The following is a 19,511-nucleotide window of genomic DNA, read 5'->3' on the forward strand; positions in this document are numbered from 1 at the left end:
AAATTTAAATAGACAATAAGAAAAAATGTGATAAAATGTAGCTCAAAATGTGATATAAAAACTGTGATATAAATGTAAACGAAAAGAAATAAAGATAAAATGTAACATGTAATGAGGGAGGAATGAAAGGTCACAGAGTAAAAGGGAAAGATAGCAGAAATGTGGCATAAAAGAATAGATTAAAAGAATATGTGAAGAACGAAAGTAGAGAATGGAAATAATAAATAACTATGTGAAAAAATAATTTGCCCGTAAAGTCCCTGTCCCACCAAAGATAGGGTGCGAGAGGCCCCCAGTAGCGGGGGCCATTTTTTTAAAAAAAAATATTGTGTCATTGTGCTGTACTACAATAGGCAAGGCTTTAATTCAGGATTTAAATTCCAACGCCCAAGTATTATTTTAAAAGGGTATCGTGGTCGAACTCTTAAACGATATCTCATAAATACAACCAAAGAATTTAAAAAAATCACTTCGCATCGACCTCAAATAAACCCTAGAGGAGGTACTGCAAGCGGAGCTCTGAGCGCGCCTGTAAGAAGACAGCTGCAAGCCGTTTAATAAAATAACAAGGTATTTCATCCTGCAATAAATTTCAAAGTGTATCAGATAAATACTTCTACAAAAATCTTTATTTTATTACAGTGTAATAGGCTTTTATAGGAGATATTGTAGCATGGGAATGGATTTCTTTATGTATATGTAATTATTTTATTTTATTTATTTTTAAATTCGCAAAAATATATTACAAATGAATTAATTAAAACTTTGATAATACGGTACTAAAACAATGTATACCTGTAAGTCAAAAAAAAACATTGTCATCAAATATACTAGGAAATATTACTGGCCGGTATCAAAGTTGTAAGACGCATGGTGTTTTAAAACTAAACAGATGTAGGACTCTACTGTTTAAGAGAAAGATGTGGGTGATTAAGTGAGTGAAGAAAGTCCTGAACCACAAAGACCAGACCCCAGCACCCGTTTTTAAAGAGCAGCTACTCGCTCCCTAACCGCGAACAGCGTGGGCGAACCAAGGTTGGATCCAAGTGCATCCTTGGCTCGCCTGTGGTCCACGCTGCCGTCCCAAGCCGCATACACAACATCAACACTACACAGCTCTACTCGAGTAGAGCGGTTTACTACGTGCGAACATCATCGTACAATTAGAAAACGTCTTTCAGCTTCTGTTTTATTTTTTAATTCACGGACCCTTCCGCTCCGTGAACTCTGTTCCGATGAAGCTGTAAAAGCCCCCGGGCTAACAGCATTAACATCAACTGAGAATAAGAAACCCTATACCTGCATTAGTTTGTCAATTCGTCTTGGCCTTCGTGTGCCGCGAGTATTACAAGAATTTAAATGCATAACAATATATACACGTGAACGCGTCTGCGATAAAAATTATATAAAAATGTTATGATTTAAAACAAAACAGTCAGAAAATAACACTACAAACCTTTTTTGATACCTTTAAATCACTTCATTTATCATAATGAGATATTAAAATTTATACAAAGAGTTACTGGTAATTGTACTCTTGTTATAATATTCATAAGAGATCAATCGAAAAGTTTCTATTGTTATGTTTAAGACACCTACCAGTTTTTTAACTATCGAGTATCTTGACTTTATTGCTATTAAAAAGTGGCAGGCGCTTCGTATTTCGCTTTTTATATATTTACATGGTATCCTCACACCAGCACTTGAATAAAGCGGGTCTGTTGCAGATTGAATCCCTAAACAAACTCACTTTTTGCCCGTGCTCGAAAACGCTATTTTCAGCTCAACTTGGCTAAAAACTATATATTTCTATGATTTAAATTATAAAATAAATAATATTATGTGCAAAGGAGGGGATTTCATATTACAAATATGATAATCTAATACAGAAGCTATAAGTGCGTAAAAAAATATATTTTTTCACAATACGATGACAGAGCGCACTCTTGTCTCCTGTCAAAATATGTCTGCAACGTATTTTAGAAAAGATTTTATTTATATTCGCAAGAGCAGGCGTTTAGTTCAACGAGAGAGTTAATATATAAAGTATAGATGCGGCCGTGTACGGGTTTAGTAGAACCGAGCATCAGTTTTGATTTCGCATTTATAAATCTTTTAAAAATTATTAAATTATTTATATATATATATTATTTTTACTTCTTTTATTTTATCCGTTGGTATTCTCAGCCAATATATTTTTCCGAAATGGGAAACATAGACATTGATATATCAGAGGACAGATGTCAAGTATCAGGATGGAAACAATAATTTCATTTTACACGAGTTAATTACAATGTACTAGTTTAAATAATAATCTTTATTTCTATGAAAATTGTATCTTTTTGCGGCCCACCTAAAATTAAGTTTGGCACCACTGGTACGCAACACGTGATGTTACAAAAATTATTTGAAAAACATGGCTCTCTTGCTCGCTGCTAAACGGGCGACGCTATTAACGAACTACACGCGCTTAAGTTAAAAGCGAACTATCAAAAGTTCGATTTTTTAATCATCGTAACATTTATTTAATTTTTCATCATTTTGCATAACTTTTTTCTACGGCGTGAACAATGGAAAACGAGATTAACTTCTGTGTATATATATGCAGTAGTCATTTTAATTTGTATATAGAATATTGAAAATCACGCCATCTCTTGTTGATTACATGAAACTTTTTTTAATAAATACAAACATTACGTTTAAGTTCGACGTTTTCCAAAAATAACACCAATAGATGTCGCTGATGTGTTACGCGTGTGCGCATTTATCGAGTAAGCTGTTTATACGAAATAAATAATAATTTATGAACATGACGTAAGTTTCTTTTTTTTAATGTTATTAATGTGATAATTTAGATGGATATGTAAATAGACAGATGACGAACGGAAAAACGAAATAAACCTAGCAACGGCCAAAAGGAAAATCTTGAAAACAATTTTCGGGCCGGCACAAAGGATGATTTTATTTAAAATGAAACGACTATCAGATTCTACAAGTTACAAAAGTTCAGATGGGCAGTCCAGTTGGAAACTTTAAACTATACCATTGCTGTTAATATCACTTTCAAGCGGATCCCAACAATAAAGACCCTGAGGAAAGAAGAGATGGCTTGAACGTGTAGAGAAAGATCAGAGGAGTGTCGGATGGAAAACTTAGCAAAGAACAGCGAAAGATAGAGATGGAGGAATCCAAGCCTCATAAAGGATGGTAGCGCAACAAGAAGAAGATAAAGAAGATATTAATATACATTAATTACATACCACAATAACAGTTTAAAACACTATTCAATTGTACAATGTATTAACTTACTTTTCTAACTTATTTGCAGTGTATTTCATACCCATCTTAAATAAGCACGTGCATCAGAATTTTTTATTTCTATAACGCCTATTGTACCATTTTAAATGCATCTGCTTCTAGTGTGCTATAAATCTGCATGGCTGTTCTGTACGAAGTATTTGTATTGACAGAATTACACGGATCACGACACGAATAATATTACGAAAGGGGTTCGAAACGCCGGGTTTCAACTCAGTGTCCCGTTGAAATGTCACTGACATTGCGTTGTGTTAAACAAAAGCATTATTTATAGCTTCAAGTATATCGTTGTTTGGTGCTCGCAGTTTAACTATTGGACAATTGTAAGAAGCTGCAAGTGCGACAGTTTTGTTTCTTACCTACATGTTACCACAGACCGTAGCCTACATGGCGACTCTGAGGCGGACGATGGTTCGACGTGGTCCCGAACCATCGTGATAGCATCACGATGGTTTCGGGGGTAGCGTATCCACGCATACCCCGGGACGGGCTATCGAAAAATAGCACGGCGCGAGGGAAGACCGCGTGGCGATCCCTGACCGGGAGATACCGCGGTCCCCCGTTTAGCGCAGAGGGCGATCATCGGGGGGTTTTAGTGGGTAGGAATCCCACATACCCCTGTCCTCCCCCCAGAGGCAGGGTATCTTGAATACTGGAAGATTTCCCCCACCGAAACAAAAAAAAAAGAGACCGTAGCCTACAACTTCAATACTTCATTTACATTTACAATATCACAGCTATTGTATCAATCTTAAAAATATCTGTTGCAATTATCTTAACCCATTTATTTACTTTAATTTAAACTGTTCATTTTACAAAACACAACTCAGTTGTAAATTGTACTCGAGGAAATGCATACGAATTTTGGACAGAAGCGAGTGTATTAGCTACTTAATTACACGCTACTCGACTAAACTACTAGCACGGCCAGAACTAGGCTTCACGGACGATGCGCTTTGAGTAATGTCGCCACAACAAACTAAGTGCCATTTGATACGCCGCGCGAATGTCGCTACACTATGGTATTATTTCAGCGGATGTGTAAAACGCCATTTAATTTTGTCAAAACATCTATACTTTTTACTTCAGACACTGTGTTCTGACAATGTCGAAGGCTTTATATATAATAGAAAGATAAAATCACCAGATATAATATAATCACCAGAATAATAGTTAAAACAACGTCTTTATTTTCCTATACAAATCACACAGTAAATAGGAGTTGAAGTCAGCTCGTGTAACACATGTGTGTCGCCAATAACCCCTCATTCTAGAAGTGTTGCTGTAGTTTCTTCCACAATTTCTTCGATACGATTTCTGTAGTGACAGTAACATTAGCCAAGTAATAGCGAACAATCAAGTTGAGGTTATATTTTCCTGGACTCCCATGACGTTGAAACCTGGTCTCTCACTCCTCTCATTAGCAAGCTGGCAGTCGAGCGAATTGGCAAATAAAAGTGGCAGTGTGGCAGAACAGTTGGCTGCGGGGACTTTGGGTTCTAGAAGAGACCCGGACTAGCACCTTCGGTGTAGTACATCCACTCACTAGGTGAAGAAATTGTGATGATAATTAAAAATAAAAGCATTACCACTGTGACGTCATAAGATATACACCAATACCTCGCTATGCGTCGTTTCGTTTTGCGTTGTTTTCGAAGTTGCGTCGCTGCTTAATTAGTACTAATTTTCAATGTGCGTCGTTAGATTTTTGAGGTTGCGTTGTTTTGGGTTCGAGTCTTTAATTTTTGATGAAAGATGGCAACACTTGTTTTTAATTGCGCCATGCCATTAATACTCGGGGATTCCCTTTCTAACTAAAAATCAACGCAATTTTAATACAGTTTTATTTTCACTTTGTTTTGCTAATTTAAGAGTTCAGTTTCAATTACCTAGTGTATTATAATGTAGTGTGTTGTGCTTTTTTTAAAAGAGAATAATAAATTTATATAAATTTTTACGTGTTGTTTTTGATTACTAAAAGGGTAAATATTATTCCAATTTATTTATTGGCAGAGTCATATTTTTTTTTCTTAAATGTTTACTTTGTTCAATTTTCTTTTTAAAAAGTAGTATTTTCGTGACCTTGGAACCTATCTTCGATCTTTACATGGTTTGCTATAGAAAATCTTAATTCACTTTGCGGCTTTTCAATTTGCGTCGTGTTTTTTTGGAACGTAACCACGACGCTAAGTGAGGTATTGGTGTACCTACAAACTTTACTTCAGCAACGACCGCAGTACAGCGCCACGATATCGTCATACCTTATAATTAAATATCAGAATAAATCTTTGGGATGTTTGTGTTAAACCAACGGAAAAACTCTTGGGAACTTAACAACAAAAGGTTTATGTTAATTTGCCTTACAGATTACGGATGAGTTTCATTTGTGCAAAAACATGACATGATGTTTCTATAGCACAATCACTGACTGAATAATTTGCAAAAGATATTCTCGGCACTTATAATACAGCTGTGGGGCCACAAGACTAATGCAATAAAATCTCTCGCACTTATTCGACCAACGTTGATGTAGCCTAAACCCCGGGAAGCCTTCTCATAAGCCACTGTAAAATAGTAATTTCATTCACTAAAAAATATATCACAAAACATATTATTTGAGCATGTGCTCCAGAACACGCTAACTTTGTGAAGGCGTGCAGCAAGGGTCGGTCTTCTGGTCAGTTCTGTTTACGCTCTACACCAGTAATTCCCAAAGTGGTCTATATCGACCCCTAGGGGTCTATGACAACATGCAAGGGGTCTACGTCAGCGAAAAAATTTTGGGGTCCATGAAATGAAAATGGGGGTCCACGATAGTAAATCTCAAAACGTACACTGATAGTACCTTCTTACTTACATGATTGCCGAGGAGATTTAAGAAAGCCCTTACAAAATTGACGCCTAATGTTGATAATTTATTATTAAAGCATCAGGTTCATCCTTCTCACTAAAAAATATTAACTTATTGCTTATTTTATTTATAGTTTATTTTATGTTTATTTAATGTTACGTTTATTTTACATAACAGATACATAATTTTATTTTGTGTAGTTTTAATTAAAATTCATTTAATAAATGTATAAATTAACATGTATTTTAACTTTAAGTTTTTAACACTAAACTTCACTACAGTTAGATACTTACAGTAAATCAATATCAAGTAAGTATGGGGTCTACCCAACACGTAAAAACATGGCAAGTGTGTCTACGACACAAAAAGTTTGGGGAACTCTGACTTAGAGGATATCTTGCAACTGCCAAAATTTATAAATTCTGTTGTACAATCACTTATAATTAAGAGGAAATAAAGGTGTACATGGCGCCTGTGTATCTTTTTAATTAACGTTACGTGAATACTGTTCACGTTTAGTCTGCGCTGATCACGTCGATGCGTCACGTCAGCGGACACGCGACCTGATTGGCTGTGAGTCAGCCTCCGAGAACGCACTTAATATCTCCGATGAGATGACTCGATTAAATATTAATTATGAATCGATTTTAGTTACTTATATGTCACATGACACCAAGTGTAAGCATTTAGAACCAGGAATTGCTTAGTAGCGTAAGTATTTTTATTTATTTAATATTCTTTATTGTACACGATAAGATACATAATATACAGATACAATAATATACAGAAAAGTACAATGGGCGGTCTTATCACTCAAGGCAATCTCTTACAGACAACCATAGTAAGGAAAATATAATAGTACTTATAAGGGGTAGTTCACGTGTACAAAAAAATACATATTCACAAACAAATGAACATAAATGTACATAAACATACAAACATACGTATATAACATATATACTTATAATATAAAAGGTTTAATACATATTATAAATATAATACAATAATAAATAACAACATAAAAACATTTTTTTTCGCTATTTCAAAATTAAAATCAAAATATTCTTTATTTGAATAGGCTGTTATACTTTCGAATCGTCAATCAACGTAATGTCGGCATTGTTGTCCTTACAGGAAGCTGCCGCCGGCTCGGAAGGCAGTTCTGCTACATCCGGGAGCAACTCAACAGTTGCTCTTTACAACTACAGTAATACCCCGCTTTACGCAACCCCGTTATACGCGGTTTCACTATAACGCGAATTGCAAATTTCTGTGTATATATATGTAGTCATCAACTTCTCTATGGTGTCTTGACCATCTGTCAAACAATTAAAAACAGTGTTGGGTGTTATGAACGTATTTTACAAGAACGTAAACAAAACGTTACCCAAAAGACAATAGAGGTTTTTTTTGTAAAAAATAAGAGTTTGTGTTGCATAAAGTGTTCCTAGAATTAAAGTGATTGATTAAAATGATTTGTATTTTTTTGTAATAACTTTTAACTATGTTTAATCATAAACCTCGTTATACGCGAATTTCAGTTAACGTGATTTTTTTTGGAACGTATCCCTCACGTAAAACGGGGTATTACTGTATAGTTTTATAAAGAGCGCGCGACAATAATTAACTTCCCGAGCGAGCACAGACATTTAATTCCACGCATTAATATCAGTATAGCATTCTTGGATACGATAATATACTTTTTTCGATAATATTCTTTTTATTTTGGTTTTAAATTTCTTCAGTGGCAGATCTGAAATTGCATGTGGAACTTCATTGTACATACGAATACAGCATATTTTTATTCCTTGTATTAACACCGCATCTATCACAGTCTTTTTTTTTAATTAATTTTAATGCTTTTGCCGACAAACTAAACATTATTATAGATATATTGCAACGGTATTAAGTAAATATTTATTCGAGGTTATACTAAGGCACATAATACATTTCGATTCTGCTCGTAGACTAAGGAAGAGGCTTTCAAACTTGTCGTCCTGTTAAGCCTTTAAAAGAATATAAGTTATATCTATAACTTAGCCTTATTCTTAGCCTGTGTAAGAGGCTGCTAAAAGGGCCTTTATCTTCCACTTAATGCTAACCAGAAGACTGTGTAGCAACTGTGGTCTAGCTTGAAGAAAGAAGGTGATGTACGCGAGGTGATTTAACGGTGAAGAAAAGATAGAGATTGTGAAGTACAGAAGGAGATTTTAATATAAGAGATTTACATATTTATTAACACTAAAACTCTATAAGAAAAAATCATGAAATGTAACAAAATAACTAAAAAAAAGAAACAGTTTATATACAGGTACGAAAGGTGGTTTTATCGCTCGAGGCGATCTCTACCAGACAATCTTTATACGGAGATAAAACATGAAGGAGAAGCTAGTTTACGGTGTATATTAAAAAAGAATAACATTTAAATTAAGTATGAAAAATAAAAAAAAATATTTACCAGAGTTACATCGCCAGAGCTCCTCAAAAAGGGACGTTGTCTCACAGCAAGGATATCCTAACATTTCCTCGCCATCTTCCCATCACCTATGGTGATAGAAATGTCACCTATAACCAATCACCCAACACAGGCTGGTAAATTCATATAGGTGAATGTTTAACTCGTTCCCTATTAAATAATGCATAGCACATACTATCCATAAAACTTTTATAGACAGGTTTCAAAAAAAAAGAAAATTATTTTTAAAATTGGAATAACTATATATTCAAATTGTTTGTCTGTCTCTGCAGAGTCTGTACAGCCAGAAGTAGTTTGCCTCTCGCATTAAAATAGAAAAAAAATGTATCAAATGTCGAAGTAAATGTATAAGTTGATTTGAAATAGGTGTTTAAGCCTCCCTGATAGGCGGAAAGGAAACTAGGGAAGAATTCCTCTCATGCTGCAAGAAAATAATTAAAAAAGTTATACAAAAAAAAATTAAATAGACAATAAGAAAAAAGGTGATATAATGTAACTCAAATGTGATATAAAGTGTAATAAAAATCTAAATGAAAGAAAAAAGATAAAATGTAACAAGTAATGAGGGAGGAATGAAAGGACACAGAGCAAAAGTGAAAGAAAGCAGAATTGTGGCATAAAAGAATAGAATGAAAGATTATGTGAAGAATGAAAGTAGAGAATGAAAATAAAAAATTATGTAAAAAAAAATTAAATTGCCAATAAAGACCCTGTCCCACCTAAGATAGGGGTACGAGAGGAAAAAAAGTAGGTGTTTAAACTTAACATAGTCTTCTAGTTTTCTGAATATCTAAGAACACTGTGTAAATTATTATCCAAACAAATTATTTAAAATCAAAATCGAACCTGTGACCGAAGATGGAAAGTCCAACGTCACTACGCAACAAGAAATATACATCTGATTATTTTTCAATATGTTTCATATCGATCCATAAATCACAAGAGCAGTGGCATCGTTCGGAAGGTTCTGGGTCACGTGCTTCCAAACCCGTTCAGCGACATAAATCTGTATTTAGTTGAATCCTCTAAGTATTTAGGACACTGGCAGGGGTCGCAAAACGGGGGTACATGTAGGGACGCATACTAATGCCGCTCGACTTCTGTTCAGCAATAAGTGTCGTTGGAGCTTTCTATCTTTCCTGCACTAAACATAGCGTAGCTAATACTTTTATAGTGCGAACAGACAAATAGTGAAATAACCTATTGTTTCCAGATAATTACAACGAAGTTCTCAAGACAATTGTGAATGTTCTGAATTTTCTCAGGTTCATTTTGCAAGCATGTATATAGACCTCGTCGAATTCCACAGCGTGTTCCCCAAAATGATTGACTAGTTACTTGCCGGCGGCGTTCAAGGCTGTGATGTTATTTATTGCAATACTTTAATGAATTGAGTCCGCTATCCACATTGAAGTGAAACACAGTGCCTGAAGTAAAAAGCATAGATGTTTTGACAAAACTACATGGCGTTTATTTAATGGAATCAGGCGTTACCTCGCGGAAGTCCATCCTAAGTAAGAAAAGGACCAATATTTAGCCACTTCCGCACATGCAGTGGTAGTCGTGCAACAAAGTGCACCGCCCGCCAGCCCGCTGATAAATGCGTATGCGGCAAACAATGCGAATCACACAACCGCCACCGTCAAATCACTCAACACGTGTTTCACCCCTTCACGGGGCATCTTCAGGAGTTATGTTACACCGATTAGTACCATACACAGAGAGAAACCCACCATTAAAAAAGCTAACGTATGTCTGTATCTACACAACTTGTTCTTTATGTTGAACTTTAGGTCTTAATAAACATATCCTGCCGTATTTACATGATCGTACGCTAATATCGAACCTTCTCACAACCAATGCGCAAGAAATACTCCTTGAAACTAATCATAATGTATTTGCTAAGACAGGGCAAGTGTTTTTTAAATAGAACACATACCATTAAGTTAGCCCTGACTTTGAACCTTCACGTGTCCGTCTATTCATAAAAGACCAGTGTTTCCCAACGTGGTGCCCACGTCCCACACCAGAGCGATTTGATTGTTAAGGGAGGCAACTGGAAAGTTGACTCATCACGTGATTTCGTAGTTACTTGTTGACAGCGAGTTTGCGTTAATGACAATTTTTACTTTTGTTGCGCTACAACTGTCGGTGTCCCTCCGGGCGGCGTTCTATTTCCTCTTCTATTTGCTCTATTTATTAATACAATTTCCCAACAATTATGTTCTGCCTGCCATCTTTTTGCAGATGATCTTCAAATTTATTCCCAAGCACCATTGGATTGCGGAAGCTATTGCCTGCATAAACTGTGATATGGACAGCATTTGCAAGTGGAGCAAGGCCTATGGATTAGCCGTCAATCCAAAACCCAGATCATTGTGATCGGCAGCAGGATGCTATCCAAACTAAACTGGACCTTACCACCACCAGCTTGTAACGGCACAGTGATTCCTTTCAGTGAGACAGTTAAAAACCATCACATTCATTTCGATAAACTGCTTTCATGGGGTCAACAGGTTCGGGAAATAAGCCGTAAACTATTCGCATTGGCAGGGTCTTTGTGACGACTAAACTGCTTTTTATCTGCTACTATTAAAATTTCCAGTGACTCCTTCTCCTCATCCTTGATTACGCAGATGTCAGATCTAGATCTGACTGAAAACCAACTAAATAAACTTGAGCGCCTTCAAAACTTTTGTATTCGTTTCATATTTGGCCTCCGAAAATATGATCATGTTTCAGAATTTCGCGCTAAGCTCAATTAGTTACCCATAAGGCTTCGCCGGAATGCTTACATAATTTATCTACTCTTTAATATTCTTTTCAATTCACTCACTCCCTCTTATCTAAAATCAAGGTTTCAATTTCTTCAGGATACATATGTTCGTTCATCTCGTTTATGGCCAAATATTTCACCACGCAGGCCGTTCGATTGTGAAATGATGTAATGTGATTTACCGCTGAATATAAGACGTGCTAACTCACTACCTATTTTTTAAAAAAGGTTAAGAACTATTTACTAGACCTATGATTATCTATCTCTTAATTCATTTATTTTTCTTCTTCTGTTTCTTTCTGAGGCAAGTGCGATCGAACCAATACTGATCGAAGTCAGTTAGATGTTTTTATTTATTATTATATTATATTTATAATATGTATTAAACCTTTTTTATTATAAGTATATATGTTATATACGTATGTATGTATGTTTATGTTCGTTTGTTTGTAAATATGTATTTTTTTATACACGTAAACTACCCATTATTAGTAATTTTACCTTTTCCATACTATGGTTGTCTGTAAGAGATTGCCTTGTGTGATAAGACCGCCCATTGTACTTTTTTTTTATATTATTGTGAAACTTATTAAATGTATCCTAACGTGTACAATAAAGAATATTAAATAAATAAATACTTAGAGGAACACACGCACTCACACACACACCTACTCACGAATGCACGCTTATTTTAATACGACCTTTTTTAAAAAAAAAACACACTATTTTGATAATATTATTAATAATAATTGCACACGGACAGTATAATTTTGTTATGTATACAGTAATATCATTGCTTCATACTCAAATAATATTAATTACATTCAATAAATCAGCTTTTCCGACATACATAGTTTTGTCAAAAGATGTCGCTGTTACATTTCAATAGAAAAACAAACTTTGACGTATTTTTATAGTAACTTTTATTTTTATCATCGTCACTGGATACGGACCTACCCCTATAGACTTTCAATAAAACACTCTGCAAGCATGCCTTCTGTGTTTTCCAACGACCTAAACCAGAGTTCCCTTAACTTTTTTGTGTCGTAGACCACTTGCCATGTTTTTCCGTGTTAGGTAGACCCCCTACTTACCTGGTATTGATTTTCTGTAAATTTCTAACCGTAGTGAAGTTTAGTGTTAAAAACTTAAAGTGAAAACACATGTTAATTTGTACATTTATTAATTGAATTTAAATTAAAACTACTCAAAATAAAATTTTGTATCTGTTATGTAAAATATACATAACATTAAATAAAAATAAAATAAACTATAAATATAATAACATAAGCAATAAATTTTTTACTTCATAGGTACTTTTATAAATAATGTAAATGTTTCGATATTATAAGATAGTATGATGTAAGTAAATAGGTACTATCAGTGTGTGTGTTGAGATCCACTATCGTGGACCCTCATTTTCATTTTATTGACCCCCAAATTTTTTTTCGCTGACGTAGACCCCTTGCAGGTTGTCATAGACCCCGAGGGGTCGATATAGACCACTTTGGGAATCACTGATCTAAACAATGCCATCTTTCTACCTCGTAGGTGGATGTCTTCCAACGTCACTATAGAACCTTAGACCCTCAGCTGATATATGAACTGCCTTTATAAAACCAAAAGGTCTAATTTGATCACGGCAATTATTTCTTACATCGCCAGGTACAATTCAAATATACTATATACATATACAGCTTACATATGTATATATGTACCTGAGCGTAAATTATAAATGTGACGCATAAGCGATTGTTAGGATAATGAACAACGCAATGAGTCAGTCGTGACCCGTGAATGTTGGACGTGAGCGTGCAAGAATACTGCGCGGTTTGCTTTTAACGGTTTTGGTTTTTCTTGTTGATTGATTTTTCTTTGCTGCAATAGGCAACGTTTCGGTAAATCATAATCATCACATGCGAATATAGATGCAAGTTCACCGTACACAAATATCACAACAATCAAGAGACCTCGCCTGATGATAAGCGATGTCGATACAATGCTACATGCTTGTCTAAACCTGTTCACTCTTGTCTTAAAGACTCGTAAGTTATAATTATCTGGAATAAAGACGCCAGAAGGTTGTTCGACTCGGCTGTTCGCAATATAAAAGTACACCTATCCCCCGATTTACACGGTAGATACGTTCCTGAGAAAAACGTGTAAATCGAAAAACTCGCAAAAAACGCACCATTTTGCTATTCAACAGTTGTGATTTTTTTTCAATAATTTTTTATGTACACATAAATAAAAATTGAATGCATTGACAAGTTAAAATATTTAATATATTACGGAAAAACTGTTTTTTTTTTAATTTAATTGCAATATACATTAAACAGAAGAACAAAAAGTAAATTACTCTCATTCTTTTTCTTCGGAATCGAAGGTTCGAATTCACTTTCATCACTCGAAATTATTTGTGCCAATTCGATGTTTGTAGCGGAAATATTTACATTATGAGAGATGGTAATAAAATCGGTTATTAAAACAAAAAAAATTACATTTTTGGAAAACCGTGTAAAACGAGTATCGTGTAAATCGGGGGATAGGTGTATTAGCAAAACGCTTAGTACGAGTGAAAGGAATTTCATAATCTAATAATTTTTCATAATTTTTACAAAAGACATCATAACTCGCTTAGTTTCAGTTGATGTTGATGCTAGTCCGGGGGCTTTTATATCATCGGAACTGAGTTCACGGAGCGGAAGGGTCCGTGAACTTAATAATGAAAGCTGGACAGACGTGTTCCAGTTGCATGATGATGTTCGCACGTATTAAACCGCTCTACCTGAGTAGAGCTGTGTAGTGTTGATGTTGTGTATGCGGCTTGAGACGGCAGCTTGGACCACAGGCGAGCCAAGGATGGATCCGGGTCCAACTTGGTTCATGATTTTTGCGGTTAGATAGCGGACGGCCGCTCTCTAAAAACAGGTGTTGGAACATAATTATAATGTTAGAAATGAACAAAAACTTCGACCAATTTTGAAATAGTAAAATAGTACAATAACTTACCCAATTAGTTGAAGAATTGAAACTAAAACAAAACCTATACAATGATCATCCAATGACCAAGTTTATAAATGGTTAAATAATACAAAAAATTTTTATTTTTATTTATATAATGGCCCCCGCTATCGGGGGCCTCTCGTACCCCCTATCTTTTGTGGGACAGGGACTTTACGGGCAAATTTAATTATTCACATATTTTTTTATTATTTACTTTCTCTTCTTTCATACTTCACATTGTCTTTCGGTCTATTCTTTCATGCCACAATTAAAAATATTATATTTAACATCCTTATAAGCAAAGTTTAGTATAACTTTAATGAGAATAAATTATATATTTATTTAAGGCTATAAATGCGGTGTGGGTAGGCTCTCGCACAATATAATCGAGATCGCGGGCAGCAACAAGCCTTGGGCCCTTTCAAGTTAAAACTTGGATTTTACTTAATAACTCTGCGTCGAGTCGTATGAGCGAAAACCAATTTAAGACTATTCGACACTTTGTCAGCTGTCGCCGGCACTCTCACCCCCTGCGCTGTTACATGAAATTTTACGTAAATGTATTGTCGAATTTCCTGCTAAATTTGTTAAGGCTCTGATATGTAAAACGAATATTCAATAATAGAAGCGGAACTAAATGCAATTATATTAGTAGTTTCTTCTAGTAAGATATCTACTTCGGATCATTTATAGTAACATTGTGTAGGTGAGAAGGATTCCAAAAGAAGAGTTATTAGTTAAAAACTAAATTCAAGTTAAACTCCCTTACGATACCATTCTACCAGTTAAAACATTTATAGATTAGTAATGAGAAAATCCGTAAGCAAGCGAAAGTATATATCATAGCCTACTGGATCGAACTGGCAAATACAAGTAGCAGTAAACAAGCAAGTTTTTGAAGTAGAGATCACATACTAACAAGTAGAACGTCGTACAAGGTGGAAAAATGCATAGTTGAAATCGTAGCACGAGGGCGGATACAGGCCATAACCGTTCTTACAGGAGGTCTGGTCGAAAAGATGGTGATGTCTCATATTACGTGGTATTTTTAACATTTATTTAAATATCTTATATTTGACACATAGTTTTAAGCATTCAAAAATAGAATATAAATACGGGACACACTGTTCAAAATGGAGTTCTGTGTTCTGCGCCAAAAGTTGTAATATACTTATTGCAATTGTGTTGATTTATCTACGAACATCTTCTTTCAAATTTACAACATTTCGGGGACAGTGGAAAAATCTATCGGAGTTAACTAGGGTGATCACAGACACGGGATATTCTTAATGCTTTCTCCCAAAAGTTTCGAAGGAAAGCTCCCAAGGTAAATTGATCAGAGTTCTGGCCGCGTGTATTCCCGGACCTCTTCAACTTTGGTTTAATCTCGTAACGAATCTCCAGACATACCTATTGCTCCTTGAGCCTTGGACCTCGAGCCATTCTATTTGATGCCTCACCAATAGTTAATGCAGAAATAAAATGTCATAATTTACATTTCTTAGACATTTAGTTTATTGAATAAGCATTCAAAGATTGTGCCGACGACGTAATGTCTGACACTAAAAAGTTGACAGTATAATGAACTTAAGCTCGGGGGAAATCCCCACAAATGGAGACCCAAAATGGACTATCGAGCAATCGCTCTTCAAACCAAAAGGAATATAAATCGGTTTCCGTGATTATTTAATGGAATCAGGCGTCACCTTGCGGAAGTCCATCCTAAGTAAGAAAAGGACCAATATTTAGCCACTTTCGCACATGCAGTGGTAGTCGTGCAACAACACAGAGTCACTAATCGGTGTAACATAACTCCTGAAGATGCCCCGTGGAGGGGTGAAACACGTGTTTAGTGGTTTAACAGTGGCGGTTGTGTAATTCGCATTGTTTGCCGTATGCGCATTTATCAGCGAGCTGGCGGGCGGTGCACTTTGTTGCACGACTACCACTGCATGTGCGGAAGTGGCTAAATATTGGTCCTTTTCTTACTCCCGTGATTATAGCAACTAAGTTCAGTTGAATATATTTAAGATACAATGATTACACACATATATATATATGTCTGGCCATAAATACTATTACAATTAAAAAGTTAATAAAACTTTACTTTTAAATTTGGAATCCGTCATTCTTATATGATTGTATTATATGTTCTCTTATATACATACTTAAATATTTTGTGTTCTTAAAATGGGTCGGGATGACAAAGAGAACCGAATCCCTGTGATTGCATTCTATATATTCATCTAGCGACTTTCCCAAACTTTGAGTATTGTCAATACTACCACGTCTACCCATGTCTGCCACTTGAGAACATTTCAGCTTCAACAACCGTCGGCTGCACGAGCGATGTACACCGCCCACTGGCACTTTAGACAAGTCTCTGTGTCAGTGAGTTTGATTCTACTTCGAATCTCTTTATTTCGACTTCGAGTGCCGGTCGGGCGTTAAAATCAGGGAGGGGTCAATAGCCTCCCTGATAAGCGAAAAAGAGACCAAAGACTACTTCCTCGCATATTGTAAACAAATAATAAAAAAGTGATACACAAAAACAAAAAGTAAAGAAAATAATAGAAATGTAAATGTGATATTAATGTAAACAAACAGAAACAAAAATATAAAATGTAATGTGTAACGAGAGAGGAATGAAAGGTCACAGATCGAAAGGGAATGAAAGATCTTAAGAAGTATTCATGAAGAGAAAGAAAGTAAAAAAGATGTGAATAATTAAATAAATTTGCCCGTAAAGTCCCTGTCCCACAAAAGATAGGGGGTACGAGAGGCCCCCAATAGCGGGGGCCATAAAAAAAAATCTTCTTATTTCTGGTTCCGTGTGGAATACGGAAAGAGAACTCTTTCTGGTCATAAATGTGTACATAATAACGAAATGTCATCCGTCAATGTCACGCGCAGCAAATGCAATCAAGAACAATCAGCAACATAACCCGGCAAGTACTGGCGTGTCGTAATCTGCCGCAGCCATGGGCATTGAACCTTGGCCCCGCAGGTGCCTGCCCACGCGGCGCCGCCAGCTCGCGATGATCCTTATTACCATACGAATAAGATGTTCTTCGGAAAGTCGAAAGTTTGTGATGCGGTTACATTGCCATCTTTTATATTGTCTTTGTGATTAGTATAGGAACTTAAAAAGTAAATATTTATATTGATGTATAACATATATATTTAAAAATTACATTGCACTAAATCTTTGCACTAATCTCACAAGTATGTATCTTAAAGATTAGGTTGATTACAATTACATTTAAGACTCTGTGTTTGGCACTAATCGGTGTAACATAACTCCTGAAGATGCCCCGTGGAGGGGTGAAACACGTGTTGAGTAATTTGGCGGTGGCGGTTGTGTGATTCGCATTGTTTGCCGCATACGCATTTATCAGCGGGCTGGCGGGCGGTGCATTTTATTGCACGACTACCACTGCATGTGCGGAAGTGGCTAAATATTGGTCCTTTTCTTACTTAGGATGGACTTCCGCGAGGTAACACCTGATTCCATTTATAGTACCTATTTACTTACATCATACTATCTTATAATATCAAAACATTTACATTATTTTTAATTTCCTTTCCATCGTCATACCTAGTGGAAAGGGGATTCAGCGCTGTTACCAATCTCCTAACGAAAAAAAGAAACAGACTGGACATCATTAGCCGAGGAGATTTAAGATTAACTTTTACAAAATTGACGCCAAGTGTTGATAATTTATTATTAAAGCATCAGGTTCATCCTTCTCACTAAAAATATTGACTTATTGCTTATGTTATTTTATTTATAGTTCAATTTATGTTTATTTAATGTTACGTATATTTTACATAACAGGTACAAAATTTTATTTTGAGTAGTTTTAATTTAAATCCAATTAATAAATATACAAATTAACATGTGTTTTTACTTTAAGTTTTTAACACTAAACTTCACTACAGTTAGAAATTTACAGGAAATCAATATCATGTAAGTAGGGGGTCTACCCAAAACGGGAAAATATGGCAAGGGGTCTACGACACAAAAAAGTTTGTGGAACTCTGTTCTAGTCAATAACCTTCGTCTTTATATTTGCTATATTATTGTATATGTTTGTTTACGTTGTTAATGTGCATTTGAAATAAATAACTTGATAGGTAATAGTTCCCCGCTCCCGCTCCGCTTGTGCGTGTACGCGCGGTCTGTTCATTAGGCAGAGGATTCAATTAGGCGTCTACTCGAGGAGTTAAGTGACGTTAATGTGATCAAATAATTGCCACGTCCGCTGCACCGCGCCGCTTTGTTGCCGGGCGTCGCGCCTGCGGGGCCAGCGGGGCCAGCGGGGGGAGGGGGCACTGGAGGCAGGAGAGGTCCCAGGCTTGCTTTGTTTAATTGGCAACACGAGTAGCTATGAGATAAAAACAAACAAGAAAAAACTGTGACACTGTTTCCGGCGAAATTAACCCAGAATGTAACATCAACGGACGGAATAGACTCGCTAGAGGGCGCCAGTTGAATGGATAAAGACATAATTAATTTATTCAACATTGGAACTTTTAACAGATCTCATGTTTATCGTCAGCTTATAGCTTATTTATTTATTTTTTAATCTATTTTATTTTTGATTCGACCCTGTTTCGCAGTGTTTATAAAGTAGTTGTTGTAAAGAAGAAGCTAAAAGAAATTCCACTATAAATTCTCACGACATTCTTCATCATTGTTTTAGTGGTTGTATGCCCACTGTAGGACCTATAACCGATTTGTTTAACGGCTGCCGTCTTTGGAGCCATCTGGTTTACCCCTCTCATGGTTGACCGGGACGTTTTTGACAAAATTATCAAAATTAAAATACTCTTTATACAAATAGGCTGTAAATAAGCTACAAGTACTTTCGAGTCGTCAATCAACATAAACTGCCGGCATTGTTGTCCCTATAGCTGCTGCCAGCTTGGAAGGCAGTTCTGTTACAGCCGGAGAAAGATTTAAAAGTTGCTCTTTACAAATATAGTTTTATAAAGAGCGCACGACAATAATCAGCTTCCTGAGCGAGTATCAACATTTAATTCCGTTAACATCTATATTCATATTCTCACTCTCATCTTTT

This window comes from Battus philenor, unplaced genomic scaffold, assembly GCF_028537555.1.
Source record: "Battus philenor isolate CCGP_79_NKW_IND1 unplaced genomic scaffold, ilBatPhil1.0.hap1 SCAF_25, whole genome shotgun sequence".
NCBI classification, from domain to species: Eukaryota; Metazoa; Arthropoda; class Insecta; order Lepidoptera; family Papilionidae; genus Battus; species Battus philenor.